The 10,951-nt window shown below is 34.8% G+C and overlaps 1 protein-coding gene across 1 annotated transcript in view; it reads right to left on the bottom strand.

Moving 5' to 3' along the window:
- Positions 1-10,951, bottom strand: part of SRFBP1 (serum response factor binding protein 1) — a 61,499-nt gene that overhangs the window by 29,678 nt on the left and 20,870 nt on the right. The window lies entirely within an intron of this gene.

Genomic DNA, 10,951 nt, shown 5'->3' on the forward strand with positions numbered 1-10,951 from the left:
AAATTTTATACCAAAGTCATACATTATGGACTCTGGGGGAAAAAAAAAACGCCTATATTTCAAGGAGAAGGCAATGGCACCCCACTCCAGTACTCTTTCCTGGAAAATCCCATGGACGGAGGAGTCTGGTAGGCTGCAGTCCATGGGGTCACGAAGAGTCGGGCATGACTGAGCGACTTCACTTTCACTTTTCACTTTCATGCATGGGAGAAGGAAATGGCAGCCCACTCCAGTGTTCTTGCCCGGAGAATCCCAGGGACGGGGGAGCCTTGTGGGCTGCCGTCTATGCGGTGGCACAGAGTTGGACACGACTGAAGCGACTTAGCAGCAGCAGCAGCAGGTATATTTCAACTTATGAAAAGAAAATGTTGAACACTTTTAAATCAAAGAAATTTTAAATATGACCCAAGCACATTAAAAGGGAAAAAAAAGAATAACAATATTAAAATGCAAAACTATTCTCAATTAGAAAACCATGGATGAAGAAAAAACAATGGGAAAATAAAGATACCGGAACTATGTAAAAGGTATTAAATATTGAATACTTCACTAAACAAGTTTAAAATGAGTGAGAGACTAACATTAAACTACACAAGTAGAACTTGAGCAATTTTACACAACTGTACAAAAATGCTGCAAAAATTTTTCAGTAAAAAAAGATGTTTAAATTTATCATAAGTGCTAGAGAAATTAAAAATATCAATAATTTGCTAATCAAATGCTAAGTGAACTTAAGCTTCTGAAACTGGGCTTAAGTGATTTTTTCCTCCATAGATTTCCTTAATGTTCACTTCCTTAATTTCCTTAATGTTCATCTTCTGACTTGTAAGCTTATTCATTAGTGAGCAGGGCTTGTGTTGACTTGTATAAGACACACATTCTTTTGTTTTTCGACATTCAATTCAGCTTTGTTTTCTAGCATTGGCATAACTTGTTTTATTTCAGGTTTCAAATAGTTATGATTATCTAAGTCTTCTTAAAGATGAAATAAAACATTAACTACTTTACAATATATGAGTTACTAATCTGTTCATAAAACATCATAATTATTAGGGACTTCAGCTATCACATAATTCTACACCTGTGCAGGAAAGGGTTAAAGTCAGCAGGCGTGGGCTGCTCCAACTGCACATTCCTGAGAAGGCCTAACTTCTTCAGGACTGGCCTTTGGCCAGTTCCTAGGAATTAAGTTCTGAGCCCTTGGGCCACAGGCTTACCAAGCTGAGCAGGTAGTTTACCCTAGTAATGTGATTTATGGTGACTAAGTCTTCACTCTGGGGAGTTGGAGTCCGCATAGTAGGGAGGAGTCATGCAGGTGATTCATGTCTCTGTGACTGGCTCCCAATAAAACCCCTGACACCAAGGCTCAAGTGAGCTTCCCTGGTAGGCAACACTTTGCAAGTGTTGGCATACATCTCTGCTAGGAGTGTGTCCATGCAACCATGCTATACTGGCTGAGGGCATCTACAGGCTTATGTCTGGTTTTTCCTAGACTTCCCTCAGGGGCCTTTTTCTTTTGCTGATTTTAATCTGTATCCTTGAATATAAATAAACTGTTATTCTGAGTATAAAAGTTGTTTTTTGTTTTTTTTTTTCCTGAGTCCTGTGAATCCTTCCAGTGAATCATTCAACCTTGGGGACCCTCAACCATTCAATTTTAAAAAGAGAAAATGAGAAGCCAATAAAGTTTAAGAAACTCATTAATTTATACTAACATTGCTCAAGTTTCCCACATTAAAGATAGCCATTCACTAATAACCAGACCCAGCAGAACATTTCAGTTCCTTATTCCACAGTGCCAGATGCTACGCAGCAAACTCGGTGGGAATTAGCTAATCTCAAATTTTGATTATTTGGCTATCTCCTTGTCTTTTTTTCTCTCCAAAGGCTTTCGTTTGAACAAATGAATATACCGATTCATAACTAAACATAAAACTAGTGTGATGTTGTCTCTGGCTGAGTGGGCAAAGTATGTTTGCAACCAAACTATTCTGTATCAGGCTGTGGGGAGGGACACTAAGACAAAAAATAACTTGAAGGCATTAATCAAGCTGATGCTTTTAATTCCAAGAGACTCTCATTAAGGTTGGGCTTTTAATGTAATAAAATATAAAACATGTTTGTACTTTCCAAAATGTGATTAAAACTGGAACATGATATTTTAGAGTACGAGGGGTTAATCTCTAATACCAGAGACTTACAAAGTGCCAAGAAAAGTCTGGATTCTTGGAGGTATTTTTTGTCTATTTGGAAATGAAGCAATAAATGCATTTCTCTGAAATAAAGAACCTGAAATAACTCGTGAGAGAGCTATTGACATCCAAATTCATGCTTTTCCACAGATGGGAATGTCATTATGGTTACCCTTCAGTGACAACAAAAACCCTATTTCCTATATACTGTTCTACTGTCTCCTAAATACAGTACCAGATGGAACTTCAATAAGGTTATACTCTGTCACCATATCGCCAAGAGATTTTTCCAAATAAAACATCTCTGTCTTTGTCCTTCACCTATCCCTGTGTTATCTACGGCATTTAATGGCATCTCCAGCCTCTGCTACTCAGGTTAGACAGCTCAGAGTCATCTGATACTGCGGGCCTCCTCGTCACGCCTCTGCTATGCTCCCATCCCCCTTTCCACTACTCTGCTGTGGTGTCTTTGAATTTAGTTCCTCCTTTGGATTACCATTATTTTACCCACAGAATCAGAACTTCATTATGGATTGTGTGGGTTATAATAACGTAACTGAGTTTCCTGCCTCCACAACCAGTAATTCCAAGGACCATTATGTCACTGTCTTGAATACAGAAAGAAGACCAAAACCTTTATTCTGGTGTTGAAATCCTTTCATTATCTGGTCTCGGTGCCTCTTTCTAACACTATAATACTCTTTTTCCATAAGTCTTATATGCATTCATTCAGCTTTACACAGAATTCCCTGAATAAGTTTCCTATTCTCCCACCCCAGTATCTTTGCTGAGTGCTTTAAAATTTTTTATTGCAAAATGCCTTTCTCTTATCAGTCACCTGGCTTTCTCACTCTTTTTTTCCCAATCAAGATCTATTAATGTTTCAACTCTTTGTTTCTGAGTGTCACTGAAATGAAGCAAGGCTTCTTAGAGACATGGCTGATTAGAATCTAAGGCAGAAAAAAGTATAATCCATGCAACGTTTTGTTACGTCAGGAAAGAAAATTGGGTTCTCTCAAAAACTCATAAAAGGTAGCTTAGAAAGGATACTATTGGTCAAATTTGGGTGTCAAAAGAATAATGACAGCAAAGAATCATAACCACACTGACCATATAAGTAGCGTTTAAACCAGTACCCATCTGAGAGTGAAATGAGGCTCTAGTAAAAATAATGCTGGGACAAGTGATGATTACCAGAACACCAGGGAAATCCCTAATCATAACACTTGCCGACTTTTGCTATCTCCAAATGCTCTTTTTCTCTTAAAGCCACTGCAAGCAGACTTTTAGCATGATTATCCCCATCAATCTCATTTTTGTTTTCACCAATCTCCACACTGCTAAATCTAATGAGCAGACCTCAGAACTCCTCTTACTTGAGGCGCATCAGGTGTCTTTTAAGCGCCTAGAAAAGGGCATGTCATTTGGTAAATGTTCAGAAATACTTGTTAACAGAATAGCTACTGAAGTTATTTTTACCCATTAGGCATTATAAATTGCTAAACTAAGTACCTGCTATCTCAGTATTGGGTATAATATATGCCAGACCTGCTAGTAAACCCTGCTCCTGCTCAGGAGCTGAAGGAACTACAAGAGAGTGCACTTAGAACTATGGCTTTCCTTCACATTTGTTATTTTTTAATTTTCTAAGTTAAAAACAAAAGACCCCATTAATCTTTATCCATGACTACACTGAGATGTGAATCTAAATCACTATCACAGTTAACATAACTTCATTTAGGCAAACTTGTAAAATAATCTAAAAACTTTATAACTCTTGATCTTACAAGTACTTCCTTTACAAATTTTCAAAACAAGCACAATAAAGCCATATAAATTTAAGTCTCCATTCTGTAACCTGTGAAGTTACAGTCAGTCACTTTTTAAGAGTCAGTTTCATATTACAGGAAGTTTCTCTTGAGTCCTCAAAGCAGTACTAAGTGGTGCTCCTCCAAGACATCTACCAGTAGATGTATTGTGTTCAATACACTGGACTGAAACTGTTTACATGTCCATGTCGCTCATCAGACTACAAGTTTCTCAAGGGCAAATGCCATACTGATTTCTATATACCTGTAAATTAGCACAGTATTTGGCATACAAAGTACAGACCTAGTACGTTTTTGTTGAGCTGAAATGAAGTGCTTTGGCCATCTGGAAGGTTCTGAAGTCATTATAAAAATGTGCAAACTCTTCAGGCAAAGTACAGTTCTAAACATACCAGGTAAAACTTTCATTTTTGGATCCTACAGTACAAAGTAAAAGGATAAGAATGATTTCTGCACTAGTCTAAAGTCATAATGCAACATGGACAATGATGATGGACTGTGTGGTATGCTACGTCTCCAAAAGACCTCTGGTTCAGGAACTCTGTCATTGAATAGTTTTGGCCTACCTTTAAAAAAATGGTATTGAAGACAATGGCTATCTCAAATAATATTTCATCCATGCAAATTATATGGAGTAAAAGACTACAGAGATTCAAAATCTTGAAAAATTAAAAGAGTACCATACTAGGAACATTGATGTGGCATATTTTATTTAATTCCTACAGCAAATAGTTCAGACAGGAATTATTTCAAATTTAAGGTGAAGAAACAGACTCAAGAACACAAATTAGTTAATGGTACAAAAACAGTATCAATCCAACTTGTTAAAAATTTCAGGAAATAATGTAAATGGTTTATTCTTCTTCACTGTTAGAATTACACCCTTCCGCATTTTAAAAGTTATGAACTTACTGTTGATTTTAGTTCAAAAAACTATTGAAATTCAAATTCTTAAATCCAAAATTCTTCAACAATAAAATCTCAAACATTAGCATTAGATAGAAAATAAGAAAAAGAAACAAAACATACCAAACAACTTTGATAGAGATCTATCTTCATTTTGATTAGAAAAATTTAATGGCGCTTTGCTATTACCTCTTCAAATAGCTGTTTATAATAGATGTGCACTTTGCTATTACCTCTTCAAATATCTATCTGTAATAGATCTGTTATTAATATCTGAAACATGTTACTATTGTGCAAAATATCAGGCGCTGTTTAAAAATACAAATAACCAGAAAGAGTATAGTTTTTAAAATAACATGCAAATGACCTGACATAACACAAGGGAAGATACACTAAAATACAGACTGTTAAAAACTATCACTTAAGAACTATACATATGAAGATGAAGTAGCAGGGCAATGTCTCCTCAGTGTTGTAGCTCTCAATGGTGGGAAAATAAAAAGATACTCAAATTACTGGGAACCTTTCTCAAATTGGCCAAACTTCCCATCCATTATGATATGCATCCCAGGCATGAATCTTTATGCATTTATCCCCTGCCTCCCCCAGTAAAACCACTGTTATAGAGGATAGTGAAGGCTGTGAAAATGATTCACTCTAGTTTTGTAAAGAGCATGTAAGAGTTGGTGAATTCTGCCTTGTTATCAAATAAAGCCCATGAAACTTAAAAACAGGATAATGTACAAAGTATGTGGAGGAGATACAACACCAACCATAATATGCAGACAAAAATGATCAGGAAGAGAGAGACCAACTGATAAAAACCTTTAAATACCCACAAGGAATTAGATCTGGTCTGGTAGACAACAGGAAAAGCTAACTTAGGTTGATTATTATGAGAATGATGTAACAAAACAAAGTAGGTTTACTATTAGAAAATTTTACCAATTTCAGGTTTTTGCTGGCAGCCAGTTCAAAGCATTACTAAAGAATATACTAAAGATCAGTACTCTACTGATCTTTATATAATATATAAAGTATATTATACTAATATACTAATAGTACAGTACTCTCCCCTTATCTGTGGTTTTGGTTTCTGCGGTTTCAGTTACCCACAGTAAATGGCAGCTCAAAAATAAAAAATTCCAGAAATAAACAATTCATAAATTTTAAATGATGAGCCATCACTCTGAGTAGGGTGATGAAATCTTGTGCCATTCCGATCTGTCCTGCCTGGTACATCAATCATCTGTTTGTCCAGGTTTCATGCTCATTAGTCATTCAAAAGCCATTCCTATCAGACTGAGTGCTGAGGTATCACAGAGCCTCGGAGCAGTGACACTGGCAATTTGGATATGCTAAAGAGAAGCAGTAAAGTGCTTTCTTTAAGTGAAAACGTGAAAGTTCTTGAAAATAATAATAATAATAAATCCTATATTGAGGTTGGTAAGATCCACACTAAGAACAAATTTTCCATCCATGAAATTATGACAGAAAAAAAAAAAAAAGAAATTCAAGCTAGTTTTGCTGCTGAGCCTCAAACTGCAAAAATCATGGATAAGTGCCTAGTTAAAATGGAAAAGGTGTTAAATTTGTTGATGGACAACAGGAACACAAAACACATTTCAAGTGATGGCCATGGGCTACACCAGGAAGCCCTGAGCCTACAGGAAGACCACAGCCAGAGACTTACTGAAACAGGTGACACTAGCTTTACTGCAAGTAAGGGACGATTACACAGATTCAGTAACAGGTTTGGACTGAAAAATGTAAAAATTACTGGAAAGCTGCATTTGCCAATGAAGAAGCCTCTGTCACATTTTTGGCCAAGTTGAAGAGGTTGATAAAGGAGAGAGATCAACATTCACATAACTTTTATTACAGTCTGTTAAAATTGATCCATTTTATTATTAGTTACTATTAATCTCTTACTGTGCCTAATCTGTAAACTAAACTTTACTGCAGGTATTTACATTTAGGAAAAAACGCAATATTTATAGGATTGGTTTGAAACTGTTAGTCACTCAGTCATGTCCAACTCTTTGCAACACCGTGGACTGCAGCCTGCCAGGCTCCTCTGTCCGTGAAATTTTCCAAGCAAGATTACTGGAGGATAGCTGTTCCTTTCTCCAGGGGATCTCCCCAACACAGGGATCAAATCTGGGTCTCCTGCATTGCAGGCAGATTCTTTACCATACTAGCCAGCAGGGAAGTCCATAGGATTGGATACCATCTGCCATTTTAGGCATCTACTGAGGGTCTTGGGATGTATGCAGATAAAGGACTATTATACTGCCTGACTTTACTTCCATCTTGACTTTCATTCATGTTTAAAGTTGAAGTTTTGTATTTTAAAAACAGAATTCATCTTTCAACTATAAATTATTTTCAAGATATGAAAATAGACACAAAAATAATTACAATTTCAGTGTGCTAAAAACAACTTGAACAATTCGACAGTCCAAACATTTGCATTTCACTTAAAAATAGTAACTAAGCATAAACATCATCAAATAATTTAGTCAAATGAAACTCTAAAACCACCGTATCCCTCACAATAGAAACACTTTTTAGAAAACAGAATAGGACATTTTTATCCTCCTTTCCCCTGATCTAAACTGTTCTTGGCACATAAAATGACTCACTTCTGTCATGTTCAAAGAGGCAGGCAGAGAGAATGAGATAAGAGTAATTATATCAACCCAGAGACTCTACACAGAACACTTCTGCATTCTAAAATAAGTCAGAGTAAACAGATTTTTTCATTCTAGAGATTCTTTTCTAACAAAATGGCTGGCTTTGGGGATAAAAGTTAATCATTTTTGAGTGGAATCCAAACATTTGTTTAAATGGGCATTATTTCGTGGCAAATTTTTAGGGAGTAAACAAAATACTTAAACACCATATTTAGAATAACATGTTGAGAATAAGAACAATTAGAGAAGGTGAGATAATATATAGGTATTATTTTTTATTATTTAGTAAGTATGTCAAAAAGAGGACAAAATTATAGCTTGGAATGAATATAATAAATGCACTTTACTCCTGAATTTTTTTTAATCTACATACCTTTGCAACTTTAGATTTCTTAACCCAACAACAAAGAGTTAAGGAAACAAAGAAACAAACAAAACCTCAAATTTAATGAATAATTATATAAGCTCATAGCAAATATTCCCCACAGTGTAGCACCTAGAAAATGCATCAAAAGGCAGGAAATTGTTAGGGAAATTGTATTAGGTGCCTGAGGCAGTCTTTCTCTGTAATTTTAGAATTATGACTTAGATATAGGGATGTTCTAAAAGGGTTATAGGCATGTATTAAGAAAGAGAGCAATCTTTAACTGAAAGAATAAGGAACAATCTTTCAAAGTCTCTAGAAAGTCACATTATTTGTTATTACAAGTTCTAATTCCTTCAAAGTATTTTCTCTAGAACCTTCAAATTTGAAGCAAACTTTTCCAAGGGCATATATGATAACAAAATACATACTCATTTCTTAATTATATTTCTAAGTGTTAATAGCTTAAGGAACCTGTATCAATAGGATGTTACATTCAAGTATGTTTTTAAAATGAAAGTTGCTCAGTCATGTCCGACTCTTTGCGACCCCACGGACTATGGACTACTGCTACAATCCATGGAATTCTCCAGGCCAGAATACTGGAGTGGGTAGCCTTTCCCTTCTCCAGGGGATCTTTGTAACCCAGGGATCGAACCCAGGTCTTCTGCATTGTGGGAGGATTCTTTACCAGCTGAGCCACAAGGGAAATACAGTGCCAAACTGAGTAAGGAATAAAACTTTTTTGAAATATAATCACCGTTATCAGTACATAATCCCAAGGGAATTGATTATTTTGGTATTTAGCTTCCAGGCATTATTTCTAAATATTAAATTTACACACAAAAGCCTTTATGGATAACAAGACATTCTGTATCTTTAGGAAGTGCCAACTATTCTAATTATACCAAATTAAAAATGAATACTATTTTTCAACTCAAAGGAGCAATGATGATACAGTATTTCACCAGTATTTTTACTTTTCTATTAAAAACACAATGCAAAAGCACATTTATCATACCTTTATCAATCTTGATAAAAAAACTGTGTACTTAATTCTTAAGAGAGGTTAGGTTAGTAGAGTGTTAAGAACACAGGTTATTGATATAGATAGACATAGACTGAAAAACCCTGAGCAAAGCAATTAACACTTAAATCCCCAGTTTCCACCTCATTAAAACGGGGTTAAACAGGAACCTTTATGAGTTAATAAGATTACAAATAATACATGTAGATTGTAGCAGAAAATGTGACATAGAGCAAGTGCTAAATAATAACTAAAATTACTAAGCTATTTATGAGCAGTATCCTTATATCTGAAATTGAGCTTCACAGTGCTATAAATAATATGTAAGTCTTGGATGTGAAGTTGTTCCATGAAACACTATCCTTGCTGTCTAACTGGGGTTCAATTAAATACTATCAAGGAAATCACATCAGTTTGAAAAATCAGTAATTTTAAATTAAACTTTCCCAAGAAACATTCCTCAATTAACTACTAGCTAAAGGCAATCTTTTCTCTTCCATAATTGTCAAAGACCTCATCATAACTTGGAGGTACTTGCAGATCTGTATGCATTGTTCTTGTGCTCTATTTATCTAGTCTACCTTTTTGAAAACAGAATCATACTTATTCTTCAGGTTCCAACTCAGTGCCACAATTCTGTAAGATCTTCCCTAAGTCCTAAAAGTAATTAAGTATATTGATCCTTTCTCTAGGTTCTTACAACTTTTTGACTGTAACAGGGTATGGCATATACTATAGAGACTAACATGCTTTTTCCCCAGAGAACAATGTGTTCCCTGACAGCAGAAATCTATTAATCTACACATATAATAGGCTCTAATTTAAAATACATTTAACCAACTTGAGTATACAATATGGAATTTATAACAGCTGTACTGTAAATTCCTAATTGTTTTTTTTTTCTTTATACTTTCTTCTTTTCTGGTTGCAAATTTCATGGGTCTTAAAGATATATGATCATTAATAAACTAGGATGCTATCTTAGATTGTGATGAACAGCAGAAAACTATAGTTATTGATTCACTACAACCAAAATTCATAAGTTCTACTATATTTTAATATACCAAGTTTCAACAAAAATCAAGAAGTTTAAAAAGTGAGAATTTCTCTCTCAACCTCACTCATATATAAAATTAAAATGCCTTTTAAGGAGTTTAGTTTTTATAGAAGGGGAGAATAAAAGAGAAATATATATTTTCAATGCAAATTGCTAAAAAAACATTTTTAATTGAATTAATCACTACTCGGGATTATTTTTTGTTTCTTGGAAGACTACATAGTTTACATAATTTAGTGGCAGGTAGATAAAAAAATAAAATTCTTCACAGGCAAGAAAAAATTTCTCTTGTCACAAAATACTAATTGAACAGCAAGCCACTAACACGAGGTATTCTAACATAGAAAAAAATATAGAGAGAGCTTCCATTACAATAGAAATCTAGCAACATAAAATATATGTTCAAAGTAAGGAGTTTAAATGTTTAAAAATAATCTGTCTCCATTTAACCCAAAATTCAGGTGATATCCCAGATGAATAGAAAGAAAACCTCATTAAAAGAACAGTTACTTACTATCCTTATTGCTGCTTTTCTCTGGGGCCCTTTGTCTCCCACTGGGTATTTCCAACAATGCTGTAATACTTGCTCCTTTTCTCAATCACTGCATTATTCCATATTGGAATTCGGACAGTAGTATTGGTGTCTAAATTTTTAAAAATTAATAGTTGAAAGGGGCTTTGGGTACTTTCACAGTTAGCTGGAACGTCTTGCCAAGGTTGTAAGTTCAAATTTCCAAAATTACAAAACTTAAAAAATCAAATCAAAACAAAACAGAAAAAACAATATACATTTTGGGGAAAAACAAATTAATATGATACTCCTTCCTTCCTACCCCTAAATCCTGTTTACACTCTAAGTAAGTAGCCTCTGAACTAGGCT

Source organism: Bubalus kerabau, chromosome 1 (genome assembly GCF_029407905.1).
Source record: "Bubalus kerabau isolate K-KA32 ecotype Philippines breed swamp buffalo chromosome 1, PCC_UOA_SB_1v2, whole genome shotgun sequence".
Classification (NCBI taxonomy): Eukaryota; Metazoa; Chordata; class Mammalia; order Artiodactyla; family Bovidae; genus Bubalus; species Bubalus kerabau.